This window comes from Ochlerotatus camptorhynchus, unplaced genomic scaffold (assembly GCF_037179485.1).
Source record: "Ochlerotatus camptorhynchus isolate MF236.1 unplaced genomic scaffold, CSIRO-AGI_Acam_v1.1 ptg000425l, whole genome shotgun sequence".
Classification (NCBI taxonomy): Eukaryota; Metazoa; Arthropoda; class Insecta; order Diptera; family Culicidae; genus Ochlerotatus; species Ochlerotatus camptorhynchus.
In genome coordinates this window covers 455,305-470,810 of record NW_027040911.1, presented here as the reverse complement: position 1 = coordinate 470,810, position 15,506 = coordinate 455,305, and the positions used below count along the sequence as shown (strand labels likewise).

At 35.9% G+C, this 15,506-nt stretch overlaps 2 protein-coding genes across 2 annotated transcripts in view; one reads left to right on the top strand and one right to left on the bottom strand.

Moving 5' to 3' along the window:
- LOC135711202 (uncharacterized) overlaps positions 1–15,506 on the top strand; it is a 66,589-nt gene that overhangs the window by 7,652 nt on the left and 43,431 nt on the right. The window lies entirely within an intron of this gene.
- LOC135711208 (transforming growth factor beta-1-induced transcript 1 protein) overlaps positions 1–15,506 on the bottom strand; it is a 35,503-nt gene that overhangs the window by 5,524 nt on the left and 14,473 nt on the right. The window lies entirely within an intron of this gene.

Sequence of the window (15,506 nt, the reverse complement as noted above, 5' to 3'; positions counted from 1 at the left end):
AAACAGACGTAACACTTCATTGTGTATCTTCGTTCACGCATTTAACAGTTGATTTGAATATTATCAGTTCCGCGATCTACTCGCCGCAGCGCTGGCATCGGATCACTTTGACGTTTCTATACACTCTATAAAACTTTTATGCAATATTGTTTGCGAGTTAGCGAGCAAGCTTGTTTTCCGCGAGAAGCCCTAGAGATGTCGTTACTAAGGTCCTATGTTTTGAGATCCTATGTTTTCAAGAAAAACTTTTTCAAAGAGTTACGTCTGTTTGTCTGTGTATAAACAATTGATATTGAATATAAGTAAAACTAAATTCATGGTAGTTTCGCAGAATCGTGTAGATGATGATGTCAGTTCAGTCGCGTTCAGGACATTAAATATCTTGGCGTGATTATTGATGACAAACTCAAGTTAAAATATTGATAATGCCATCGATTAAATTGCCAAGAAGTATGGAATTCTACACTGAACCAATATGACATATTCCTGTTATGTGGAAGTCTAATAAATTTGCGCTACAAGATAATCCAATGAAAATTATATGATTGAAAATGTGTCAGGTAAATTCTATATGAATATCTGATACATTTACAATGCTGATAATTTGGTAACTTTTATATGATCGTCATATGATAAATGAAAATCGGTCAAATTATAATAATTAACTGAAATGGATTTGAAACCCATAAGCATAAACTTTACTTTTCACCACAATATAATATATGTGTCATAAATCAATCGAAGTAAAGTTTATGTGAAAATCACATGAAATTTACTTCTTCTTTTGACACATATATTTAATCGATTTCTAAAAATAAATCGAAAAATAAACATCACGCAGTGGGGAGCTTTCACAGTTGTGTCTTTTTTTTATTGTAGCTGATTTGGGATTCGATCAAGAACTGTTGAAGTGTGATGCTTTCGGTGTTTGCGCTCGATTCCACTGAGCCACGGCTGACTTCAAGATTGAGCTCGTTCAATTAGCATGAAGTAAGAACAGCTCTCCCAAAATGGAATGTAGTGCAACGTTATGCTCGTTTTGCTAGAGTGAAGAAAATTAACACTGACAAATTTATGCTCCGTTTCGGTGGTGTCGTGTATTCAAATCTTGCTTAATGCTCCTGTGTGCAATAAAACAACGACTACATTATATGAGTTCATGGAACTGGTTCATGGAGTTCGAGTACTAGTACTGGAATCTGAATTAGCCTGTATAAGGCTTACAATTAGAATCTTAGCAAAGTAAATATTGCAGTAGAATATTTTTTTTTTCAATCTCAATACATTATTTTCCGGAACCCCTTATCTAATGAAACAATAACAAACAAAGATTATTCAATACTGTATCATTGTTGTTAGCAATATTTAGTTCGACTAATCATTTTAATGAGTGTACTATAACATTGTTTCAATAATTTATAAAGAACAATCATGAAAGATGTATTTTATTGAGAGCGATATTCATCCCAGAAAACCATGCCAAAACCTCGGCCAAAACAAATGTTTGCTGTTGGATTTCTTAAAAGGCACATCTATATGACTATATAATGATTGGGATAGATCTGTTTACAATCTTTAAACCTCAAAAATCAAAGGAAGCTATTTCAATGAGATATACATGTTTTCTTATACTGCAAAGTTAAATGACAGTCCAATAGTTTCTACATGTCTGTTTACACGTGACATATCAACAAACGTCAAAAATCGTTAAAAGCAACTCCAATAAAATATACATGATTATCTTATAAGATATATCTTTTAGTGAGCAATATTCATCATGAAAACAGGTATATTTTACTGAATTTTCTCATAGTGCAAACTTATATGATTTTCCATTAGTTTCTAGATGTCTGTTCCCACCCATGACATATCAACAGTTTTTCACCATGAAATATATCAGACAATATTCATATACATCTTACCTATCGCTAACCACGTTCGAAGCAAAGTTTTATCAAGTACTAAGTATGTGAAATTACGATATAAATCATTCCATATCGCAGTCATAGTTTTTAAGTGATAATCCGAATCAATCATCACATAGAATGGATAAATCTGCTGACATTGCTATGTTATAAGATGGACCCAATAAACGATACATGTCGATTTGTTTCAGTGTATGTCGCTTGAAAAACGATTTCTAGGCTAACATTTGAAAAGGGCGTAATTCCAAAATGACCATATCGAGAAAATCGCTTCTGAATTTTGATGACCTAAAAATTAATCCTATTTCACGACTTTCCATTTTCTGGATGATTTTATAAGCTTGACATATAGTTAATAGTGTAATCTATCATCACGCATCACTAAAAACTCAAGAAAAGTTTTCTTTGTCGTGAAATCGAGAAGAAAACATCATACGCCCTGATAATTTCATACATGTTGTTACCCCCCGGATCTTCCACCCTTTGAACTGCCAACACTGGTGATACGCCGTGGAAGTACACCCTCGGGATTTTTTGTTTGTTGTTCCGCCTTGGTTCTTCGCTCGTAAATTTTGAGAGAGTGGAATTACGCCCGGAGATTTTTTTGGTCTTCTTTTTGTTCGTTGTTTAAGCCTGGTACGCAGCTGAAAAGTAATGACGTTTTTACGTGCTACGGGATAGGACACGGAATGCTAAAGAAATTATTTTCCTTTAGCATTTCTTGACCCAGTACGCAGTTCTAAAGAAATCGGTAAAGAAAAGATCGATTACATTGGTATCGTGATCGACGTGAAGGTGGCGCATTCTGAATGTTATTTCACTGTCCTTGCGGAATAATGATCTGATCAATTATTCCGTTAGGTAATGTTGGCGTTTATTGCAAAACTGATGTTTTGGATGCATTTAAACAACATAAACACTTATAAGTGTTGATTTTACAATTTGACAACACCTCGCTATAATCTCAAAATTTAGCAGACTATAGCTGTCAAATTTTCTTTTGGGAAAAATCCTCAAAAATTACTTTTCCGTTTTCTTTTCAGCTGCGTACCAGGCTTTACACGTGAACTATCAATCGGATGCATTTCAAATGAATCGGGCGTGACTAGATACTACAGACTCAATACGTTTGGCATAATAAAACGATATAATTCGTAGTTCTGGTCCAAGGCGTAACAACCAGATGCATCTTAGAGTTGAAAGTTGGAAATACGCCATGTAAGAAGAAACGTTTTTGATGATTTGAAGTGATATTTTCTTCTACTTTTTCGTGTTTATCGAGTAGTTTGTGAACTATTCTCTCTATATGTGGCAAAATATGGTTTGTTTACATTTTGGCTCTTCCGCCCCTTTCAAATGTTAGTCTAGATTTAATCATTGGTAGTAGAATACACACGGCAAGAAAAAAATACTCAAAATTAAGTTAAAAAAAACTCAACGTTGGGTTCTATCACTTGAGGTCCGCCGTTGAGTGAATCAGAAAAGCGGCGTTGGTTAAAATTTACTCAACTATTGAGTATTAATAAATGAACTCAATTAAAAGTTTATTTTCATTGAGGTTGCTCTTATGCGCCTTTAACCATTTCATCTTCACAAGCGTTGATAGACGAGTGGTCAACACACGGGCCCGTAATCTCAACGTCCATGGATCGGTTCCAGTCTGCTCTGTTTTATTATTTTTTGTCAACTTGGTATTACTCAAAATTGAGTTTTCTTCTTTAACTTAATTTTACCTAGCCCCACGGAAGCCACGTGATGAGTGAAAGGAACTCAATTTTGGGTACTTTTTCTTACCGTGCAGTAATACAAATCAATCATCTCCCCTCATCTAGACTTTTGCCCATCCATTTTATTTTTGGCCAATGATACACAATTATCGAGATTGCAGCGTTGCAGAATAAAGTAATGCGTTTGATTTTAAGATGTAATATAGGGGAATTTACGTATTCTCGGCAACCTAAGCAGTGACCTTCTTTCTATAGCCTTTTTCTCTACGGAACGCACACATATGCAGTATTGGTTTGTTTACAATCTTTTGCTGTCAGCTGCTCTAACAATTTCAGTCGAAAGAATTGTCAAAAACTGTTTTGAAACGCTTTTACAAAGCTCCAATCTTTTCTAGTGAGAGCGAGTATTGTCGGCAACCAGTTTTTCTTCGGCAACCGTTCCATTTGAACTGCATGTAAATCTGCTGTTCTATTATCGGCAACTCGAAATCAGCTACAATTTGTAGTGCGTGTGTTTCATTTCAAGAAAACCCTGCTAGATTGCTTTTTCTCGATGGTAAAAATATAGTCAAATTGAAGCTGAAAGCATAAAGAATCGTTTGCATGCATTCAGCGAAGTGTTTTCGTAAGAAAATCCAGTGAAAATAGTGTTTCAATTTGGGTTGCCGAAAATAGTCTGTCATGCCGAAGCCGTCATTTCCCCTATTTACTGTATTGGACTTCATTGCAGGGTGGCCAGCAAACCGGGAAAACCGGGAATCAAAAAATGACCCGGGAAAATTACTTATATTGAGTTCAATCTTGGCTTACGTAGGTATGTAAAACATTACAGCCAGGTGCCATTTTCATATCACTTCTACATTACGCAAACTATCATGCAATGTTCAATCTACATGATATTCTTTTTTATGTGTGTGTTCTTTAGTTATGCACTTCGATTCAATTCCCTCATTGACTGGTGCCTTCCGATTTTCAGCCATTGTGTTTTTTGCGAAGTGGATCATTTTTAATGTTTTGATCAACAAGTACTGTAATTTGAAAATCTAGAGAATATGGCAACGACGTTTTCTGTACGCTACAGGGAACAATTTCCATGGTCTTCTTTGGATGCGAAGGACACCAAGTGCGCTCGTTGTGTCTGGTGCAACAAATCATTGAGTCGAGGAGCTTTTACTAGCCACGAAAAATCGAAAAATCATCAGCAGCAAATTACTGTTCGCCGAACTAATTTGTCAATTGCGAACTTTTCTTTCAAAAAAGGTGAGAAACGTAACAAAAGGAGAAGACGTTTATTTGTAATTTTATGAATGATACTTTTAGGTGATCAAGGACAAAAATCACTTGGAGTAAGTGCAAGCCTTTTTCAATTCCGGAGATAAACGTTGCTAACATTACGCAAGCAGCAAATACCGACAACAACAATGTGATGTCGAAATTCTTAGTGTCTGAGGAAGTTACGGCAGCTGAAATATTGTGGGCAATGGTATGTGTGTATTAGCATATTTCATTCCGCGGTGCTGGAGAATGCTCATCACTTTTCAAGATCATGTTTCCGGATAGTAGAATCGCAACCAAAATGGCTTTGGGCCGCACGAAAGTAGGGTACTTGGTGAATCATGGTTTGACATCATATTTCACCAAACAATTGTTGAAGATCCTACACTGAAACAAAGACCATAGTTAGGAATACTATTTTGCAGAAAACACTTATTTTCAGTATAACTACGCTTAATGCCGTTAAATCTACCATGATTTCAGTATAGTTGACTAAATATATAATCAAATTAACTACCATTCTGTCAAAACTACTATGCTTACTCAAACGGCATAGTAGTTTTGATAGAAAAAATAGTAAAATTAAAATAATTTCGTTTCTGCACAAATCTATTGGTGGGAGTATTTAATTTAAACCATCAATATAGTATTGTTGCCAATATATTTTGTTTCTGTGTAGTAGAAACTGAGGAGATGGAACTTTAAATAAAATCTCCCAGCACCAACAAATGGATATATGTGTGCGATTTTGGAATAATGAGTCACACCAGGTGAATACTCGCTATGTTGGATCAGCATTTTGACTTAAATCACTTAAAACCTGCTTTGAATCTGAGCCATCAATTATGCTTAAATCATTCAGATGTCCATGGATCCGCATATACATTGGAAGTTGTTTAATGATCTTTCCACCGAAATCCAGCAGCTAAATTCGACCTATATTTTGAATATTGGGAGTTGCAGGCTCCACGCCGTCCACAATTCTTTTAAGACAGGAATGAAGGATACAAACTTGAATATCGATGATTTTCTACAAGCTCTGTACTTTCTTTTCAAAGATGTTCCTCTGCGGCGATCAGAATTTTCAGCGGTAACCAAAACAAATGTTTTTCCCTTAAAGTTTTTTGGTGTAAGATGGATTGAAAATCATGCTGTTGCCGATCGTGCCTTGAAAATACTTCCCAGATTAAAAATATACGTTAAAGCTGTTTAATCTCAACAGGAAAAACGTTTGAAGAAGGCACATCCGAGTTACAAAAGAAGTTTTCCAGCGGTGTACAAATCTAAACATTTTTCCGTGGTGTCAAAGACAGTAAACGATCGTTTGTTTGAATCTAAACTCTAATTTGAACTTATTTGAAATTGAACCATTCTTGACGGCCTTCCAATCCGATAAACCAATGGCACCGCTTCTATTCGAAGGGCTTGTTAGTTTGATCAAACCCATCATGCATAAGGTATTGAAATCCGACAGTTTGATCGTGAAAGCAAAATCGCTTATTGAGGTTCCGCTCACGGATGATAATCTTTTGCCGGTGGCAAAAGTTGACATTGGTTTTAGTGCTAAAGCGGTTATAAAGAACGAGTTGGCAATGGGAAAAAATCCTGAAAAAGATCTACTGCTTTCGTCACGAATGTCGTTCCTATTACGTTGGCTTCCTTAAGAAGATGTGCAATCGGTCACCACTTTCGTATCCTTTGACCAAATATATTTCATGCCTCAGTCCCACTGTTGTTTTGAACTCAATGGAGGTGGCAAAAAAACGACTTCAATATTGTTTAGATTCCCTTGTACAGAGGAATCATCTTACTGGATTCACTGCCGCGAAAATAAAAAATGAATTTGATGTCCTCTCCGAAACCACATCTTTCAAAGCATCGCTGGTGACCTGGCGTGTTAATCAACAACGTCTTGATAAGTTCTGGTGGGATATGATTTCGAGTTGCAGCAAAGATCTTTCCCATCTACAAATTTTTATTAAGAAAATTCTAATCTTGTCTCATGGAAATGCTGCACTAGAACGAGGCTTCTCAATCAACAAATAATGTCTTGTGGAAAATTTGTTGGAAGAAAGCCTAGTTGCGCAACGAACTGTCTACGATGCCATTAGCGTGGCTGGTGGCGTAAGTAATGTCAGCATCGATAAAATGCCTTAAAGTTGAAACGTCGTGCGGAAGCTGAGGAAGACAACAAAAATCAAAGGAAACGTGAAGCCGACATACTTCTGAAAGAACTTACAGCAAAGAAGGCGAAGTTGTTGGCGGATGCTGAAAAGGAGGCGGCCGAGAAAACCGGCAAAAAACCGGGAATTTGAAAATGTAAATTCGCTGGCCACCCTGTCATTGGTGTCCACACACTTAGAAATAATTAAATTTACATGTGACGGAATCCATCTTTGACATTAAGGATGAGACGTAAACAAACATGTCATGTAAAATTAAGTGTTTCGAGACCGAATAGTTCGTTATTCGACGAAAAGTATGTTTGATTGAGCCGAATTTCACGCCTATACCTGAGTTTTATGTCGAAATTGAGGCTCGTATATGCCAGTCTCAGAGCACCTAAATTTACATGAATTTTTCTAAGTGTGCATTTATAAAGTAGTTAACGGTTTGCTGCATCTATATTTGTGTGATCGGATTGAGAGAAAAGGTGATTTTCATGGATATAACCTCGGATATGACACTAGAAACGTGGATGACGTAAGAACACCACATCTTTTGAATAAAGCTTCGCAAAATTCATTACTTTTCAAAGGTATAAATATTTTCAATTTGACAAACGCGAGCCTGCAACTACACTTACAGAATTTAAGAGACGCTGCATTTCACATGTAAAAGCTGTTTATTGAGCAGTAAATTTTTTTATGAATTGATAAATCATGTATCTTGACGATGTTATCTTTAACGGATTATTTTGTATGGATACTGTCATAACGACATTTTAGTAATTTGTGTAGCATATACAAAAAACTACATTGTTCGCCACACTGGTAATGATGGATTTTTAGTTTTTTTTTGATTTTGTAGTAGTAATATTTTTTTTTCCTTTGGTTTGTTTTTTCCGTCGATCTTGTTTTCCGTGCTGAGCACCAATGCTACCGACGTGCCAGGAAGGCAGCTCCCACACCTGGACCCTACCTATCGACCCATCAACTCATGAACCGGGGACCAACGGCTTTACTTCCCATCCGAAGGAAGGCGTGATCAGAGATGTTATGCCTCAGAACATCCCGGCGGCGCCGACTGGGATTGAACCCAGGCCTGCTGGGGTGAGAGGTAATCACGCTTACCACTACACCACCGGCGCCGTTATGTAGTAGTAATAGTAAAAAATAAATTTGAGTAGTCTACAATGGTTTGAGCCTCGCGCGTGGAATACAGGTATAATAAGCCTTGAATTAGTAAAAGGTTGGCTGAAAGTCGTTTTTTTGGTAATAGCCCTGGCATTGCGGAAGCTTATACGTGGAAATGAAAGTATTGTCGAGGATTATACTTGGAATCTTGATAACTGGTTACACCTTTGAATATTTTTGGTTGATGCCTATAGCATATTTAACAGGGAATTTATATCTGTAATTGAAACTAGCTCAATTTAGTTTATAAACCTGGTTAAAATGTTTATATTTAACCATCTTAAAGATAACTCGTCCAGGTCAAACCTTTGTAGGGGTAAGAGGTGGGACCATAATTATCATCATTATTGACACTTCCCCTACATCTTGATTTTTTTAAATTTATTTTGCTTCTCAGAAGGGATGCCGACCTTGTACGCATATCAGACAATACCCACTCTTATAAAAAAGTACTCACTACATATTTATTTATATGTAGTAAAAATGTTATTTTAAAATAAGGCAACTTTAACAATTCAGTTGATTTATTATCCATGCAAAATTTTAATAGTTATGCAGGTAATGTCGGCCTAAGTGTCCCTAATTTGGACCCATACATAAATTCAGCAACCGACTAAATTTTCAATAGCAACCAAAAATATCCATTAGTAACGTCCCAATAACGCGTTCATCTAGATAAAATTGATAAATAGCAGATTTTTAGCGATGGGCCCAATCTTAGATCCATAGGCCAACATTAGAGACATTTCCCCTATACAGATATATAATAGATTAATTTATCTGTACATAGAGGCATTTTAAAATTTCTGGAATATGTAATCCCAACAAACAATTGAGAGCTCTTATAAAACACCTGAGTTGATCAAACGTTGAATAATAGCTTCCAGAGTTGAACAAGAATGTAGTTGTATTGCCATTTGATTAAAAGTTTTAAAAGCTGTTGGAGCACTCTTAAATGATTGTTTACGTTCGGTTTAACTATATGTTTTATAAGACCTACGATAACTTTTATAGCACCTTAGTTAAACTGATTCACAAGAGCTATACAGAACGTTTAATAAACGCATCAAAACAAACCATTGGGAGTCTTATACAACACCTGAGTTGATCAAACGTTGAATAATAGCTTCCAGAGTTGTTCAAGAATGTAGTTGTATTGCCTTTTTGGTTAAACGCTTCAAAAGCTGCTTGGAGCACTCTTAAATGATTGTTTACGTTCGGTTAAACTGTTTGACAGGAGCCATATAGGAGGTGGAATAAACGCATCAAAACAAACCATTAGGAGCTCTTATAAAACACCTGAGTTGATAAAACGTTGAATAATAACTTCCAGAGTTGAACAAGAATGTAGTTGTATTGCCTTTTTGGTTAGAAGCTTCAAAAGCTGCTTGGAGCACTCTTAAATGATTGTTTACGTTCGGTTTAACTGTTTGACAGGAGCCATATGGGATGTGGAATAAACGCATCAAAACAAACCATTGGGAGCTCTTATACAACACCTGAGTTGATCAAACGTTGAATAATAGCTTCCAGAGTTGAACAAGAATGTAGTTGTATTGCTATTTTGGTTAGAAGCTTCAAAAGCTGCTTGGAGCACTCTTAAATGATTGTTTACGTTCGGTTAAACTGTTTGACAGGAGCCATATAGGATGTGAAATAAACGCATCAAAACAAACCATTGGGAGCTCTTATAAAACACCTGAGTTGATCAAACGTTGAACAATAGCTTCCAGAGTTGAACAAGAATGTAGTTGTATTGCCTTTTTGGTTAGAAGCTTCAAAAGCTGCTTGGAGCACTCTTAAATGATTGTTTACGTTCGGTTAAACTGTTTGACAGGAGCCATATAGGATGTGAAATAAACGCATCAAAACAAACCATTGGGAGCTCTTATAAAACACCTGAGTTGATCAAACGTTGAACAATAGCTTCCAGAGTTGAACAAGAATGTAGTTGTATTGCTATTTTGGTAAGAAGCTTCAAAAGCTGCTTGGAGCACTCTTAAATGATTGTTTACGTTCGGTTAAACTGTTTGACAGGAGCCATATGGGATGTGGAATAAACGCATCAAAACAAACCATTGGGAGCTCTTATACAACACCTGAGTTGATCAAACGTTGAATAATAGCTTCCAGAGTTGAACAAGAATGTAGTTGTATTGCTATTTTGGTTAGAAGCTTCAAAAGCTGCTTGGAGCACTCTTAAATGATTGTTTACGTTCGGTTAAACTGTTTGACAGGAGCCATATAGGATGTGAAATAAACGCATCAAAACAAACCATTGGGAGCTCTTATAAAACACCTGAGTTGATCAAACGTTGAACAATAGCTTCCAGAGTTGAACAAGAATGTAGTTGTATTGCCTTTTTGGTTAGAAGCTTCAAAAGCTGCTTGGAGCACTCTTAAATGATTGTTTACGTTCGGTTAAACTGTTTGACAGGAGCCATATAGGATGTGCAATAAACGCATCAAAACAAACCATTGGGAGCTCTTATACAACACCTGAGTTGATCAAACGTTGAATAATAGCTTCCAGAGTTGAACAAGAATGTAGTAGTATTGCCTTTTTGGTTAGAAGCTTCAAAAGCTGCTTGGAGCACTCTTAAATGATTGACAGGAGCCATATAGGATGTGGAATAAACGCATCAAAACAAACCATTGGGAGCTCTTATAAAACACCTGAGTTGATCAAACGTTGAATAATAGCTTCCAGAGTTGAACAAGAATGTAGTTGTATTGCCTTTTTGGTTAGAAGCTTCAAAAGCTGCTTGGAGCACTCTTAAATGATTGTTTACGTTCGGTTAAACTGTTTGACAGGAGCCATATAGGATGTGCAATAAACGCATCAAAACAAACCATTGGGAGCTCTTATACAACACCTGAGTTGATCAAACGTTGAATAATAGCTTCCAGAGTTGAACAAGAATGTAGTAGTATTGCCTTTTTGGTTAGAAGCTTCAAAAGCTGCTTGGAGCACTCTTAAATGATTGACAGGAGCCATATAGGATGTGGAATAAACGCATCAAAACAAACCATTGGGAGCTCTTATAAAACACCTGAGTTGATCAAACGTTGAATAATAGCTTCCAGAGTTGAACAAGAATGTAGTTGTATTGCCTTTTTGGTTAGAAGCTTCAAAAGCTGCTTGGAGCACTCTTAAATGATTGTTTACGTTCGGTTAAACAAACCATTGGGAGCTCTTATAAAACACCTGAGTTGATCAAACGTTGAATAATAGCTTCCAGAGTTGAACAAGAATGTAGTTGTATTGCCTTTTTGGTTAGAAGCTTCAAAAGCTGCTTGGAGCACTCTTAAATGATTGTTTACGTTCGGTTAAACTGTTTAACAGGAGCCATATGGGATGTGGAATAAACGGATCAAAACAAACCATTGGGAGCTCTTATAAAACACCTGAGTTGATCAAACGTTGAACAATAGCTTCCAGAGTTGAACAAGAATGTAGTTGTATTGCCTTTTTGGTTAGAAGCTTCAAAAGCTGCTTGGAGCACTCTTAAATGATTGTTTACGTTCGGTTTAACTGTTTGACAGGAGCCATATGGGATGTGGAATAAACGCATAAAAAAAACCATTGGGAGCTCTTATACAACACCTGAGTTGATCAAACGTTGAATAACAGCTTCCAGAGTTGAACAAGAATGTAGTTGTATTGCTATTTTGGTTAGAAGCTTCAAAAGCTGCTTGGAGCACTCTTAAATGATTGTTTACGTTCGGTTAAACTGTTTGACAGGAGCCATATGGGATGTGGAATAAACGGATCAAAACAAACCATTGGGAGCTCTTATAAAACACCTGAGTTGATCAAACGTTGAATAATAGCTTCCAGAGTTGAACAAGAATGTAGTAGTATTGCCTTTTTGGTTAGAAGCTTCAAAAGCTGCTTGGAGCACTCTTAAATGATTGTTTACGTTCGGTTAAACTGTTTGACAGGAGCCATATAGGATGTGGAATAAACGCATCAAAACAAACCATTGGGAGCTCCTATAAAACACCTGAGTTGATCAAACGTTGAATAATAGCTTCCAGAGTTGAACAAGAATGTAGTTGTATTGCCTTTTTTGTAAGAAGCTTCAAAAGCTGCTTGGAGCACTCTTAAATGATTGTTTACGTTCGACCAACCACAATTTTGTTGCTAAAAATAGCACAAGTGATAGGCATGTTTATATAACCATAAGGCAATGATTATTCGACTGCAAGAGAAGTTACTCAAGATGAGCTTGATATACTTCTCTCATATGATCAAAATATGTATTCAAGAATAGAGCAGATGGAAACAGAAGCGGCTGGCAATCCGGGATCATGAGTTCGAATCTTGCTTCGAGAAACCCTCGGTGGAGTAGAGGTAAATTATATATATGTGTTATTAATAAATGCAAACATTAATTTAAGACATATATCATATAATCAACGATAACATTTCTAGATAATTTCTCTCAATTAATGATTAGAGAGATTAATTGAAAGAATATCAATCAAAGATTAAACAGATGCTTGTTACTACTTCCTCCATGATCACAGAATGTGAATTATGGCATAATTACATATTTTTTCATAGTGCACAAATAAATTAAATTAATAAAAACTGTACAAGCAATTATTTTGGCGTACCACGACAATTGTTAAACTAATTTTAATCTGTGAATATTGTGAGTACTTACACAACGGTTATTAAGGAGTCATTAAAAAGTGCTATAAACGCTTTTCACCGCTTGCTGTATAGTAATTATTTAGGAGTCATAAAAGAGTGTAACAAACGCCTCTCAGGTTCAATCTCTAATACATATCGAAGCAGCTGTTAGGAGGTGTCTACAAACGTTGTATTAGAGCTTTCACCAAACCAATAAAGCTTGACTTTAAATATGTATCTATAAACGTTGTATAAAAGTTGCTTCTATCCGGTTGTTAAGGAGTCATTGAGAAGTGCTATAAACGCTTTTCACCGCTTGCTGTACAATGATTATTTAGGAGTCATAAAAGAGTGCAACAAACGCCTCTCAGGTTTACTCTCTACTAAATTTCAAAGCAGCTGTCAAGAAGTGTCTACACACGTTGTATACGAGCTTTCACCAAAATAATAAAGCTTGAGTTTAAATATGTATCTATAAACGTTGTATAAAAGTTGCTTCTATCCGGTTGTTAAGGAGTCATTGAAAAGTGTTATAAACGCTTTTCACCGCTTGCTGTACAATGATTATTTAGGAGTCATAAAAGAGTGCAACAAACGCCTCTCAGGTTTACTCTCTACTAAATTTCAAAGCAGCTGTCAAGAAGTGTCTACAAACGTTGTATAAGAGCTTTCACCAAAATAATAAAGCTTGAGTTTAATATGTATCTATAAACGTTGTATAAAAGTTGCTTCTACTCCTATACCGCGTATACATATAATGATGTAGTTGAACAGGTTCTCCAAACCAGTGTAAACAAGAGTTTTACAGAAGTTGTAATCAACAAATTGTACAGTTATTATTCAGCATGCAGTTGAATAAAATCACAATGGAAGCGTTTCTTCAACAAGAAATTGATTTTGGATAAACGTTTTCCTGAATACGTTAGACAACACCTTTGTGTTGCAGTTGTATAGGTTCTCCAAACCAGTGTAAACAAGGGTTTTATAAAAGTTGTGGTTAACACATTGTGCAATTATTATTCAACTTGCAGCTGAACAAAATCAAAACGAAAGCGTTTCTTCAACTGGAAATTGTTACTTGGGATGTTTTTATGATTCAAAATAATAATAATAATATTCGAATGGATTATTTATGAAATTCTTTCAAAATCACGAGCTTAAAATATATCAACCATCTGACGCGACGATTTTTTTTTTAATTTTTGGTGCATTGAAAGTTTGAAAGCTGCATCTAAAATCTCTTGTACTTTGAGGTGGAGTTCAAAACATAATTCAGTGAATGAATTATTTTACAGAGAACTTCATCTCAGTGTTAAATTATTTACTTTATAAACTAAATTTTGAATAAGATATGTGTTTAACAAACAATAGTTTTTTTAAAAGTTTTCGTTAAACCTCGAAATTTTTCAAAGAAAATCGTAAAAATCTGGAAATCTTAAGGAAAATGTAAGTAAGTAAACATTAACTCTTCAAAATTATTGGCGCCCTCAAAGCTATGAAGGGCCCCCTTTTGGAAGGTGGGCTTCCCCAAATGAAGAAGGCTGCGCACGCCAGTGAAGGTTTTGTTATTATCTACTGCTTTTGTCAATAACTCAAATGTGTACTTCCTATGCATGACAAACTATAAGATTAATATAAAATTATGAAGGAACAATTTGTCCATTGTAAGGAAACTAAAGAAAAAGAATGAAGTTGTAATATCGACAGTTAGCGTGCATAAGGGCGTAAACGCGATGATCGATTCTCTTCGTCGATTTTCTCTTTTGTTAATAACTCGCTAGAATTAACGTTTCTTGGTGCGTTTGCTGTTGCTTTTGATAGCCAATACAACCTGTTACAATTCTGCATTTAACAAATTCTAGAAAACTGTAGCAATGTAAAGAGAAAACCGATGAAGAGAAACGATCATCGCATATACGACCTTATGCATGCTCACTGTCGATGTCGATATGATCCTTTACAACTTGTGATGATTCGCTTTATTTTCTTCAGTTTCTTTGCGAAAAATGAAGTGTTCCATCATAATTTTATTTATATGAATCTTGCTCATCATTGCTTCTCAGTATATTCTTTCAAAAAATAACTAAAAAACAAAAAAATAACTTGACTTAATAGTCGATACACCGTACCAACGAATACACAATGAAATAGAAAAGACTGAATTTATTTAAATCATGAACACAATTGTCACTTTAATTAGATGCAATTGAGCTGAGACAACAACTGTGTACGAGCCGGTTAGAACAATCTTCTGTTTTTTCACTTATATTCCGTTCATTTCAAACAATCATCGGAGTTGTTTTCCGCGCTCAGTGAAATTTTCGAACAGCGGATGCCAGCCGTCATTCAAATTAGTTGGATACATTAAAACCGTAACATGCTCCATTTTTTTTGTTGAACGGATGCCATCATTCTGCTCGGATAAAAGGCACCTGTTGGTATCGAATGTCAGTTCACATGCCAGCCTGAGTGATGAGGTTATGAACCTTTCGTCGGCGTCCGTCTAGATCATTTACCAATTTTAACAACTTTTATTACAATACACGAGCATCAACACCCAAGGGCAATCATTATTTTCACG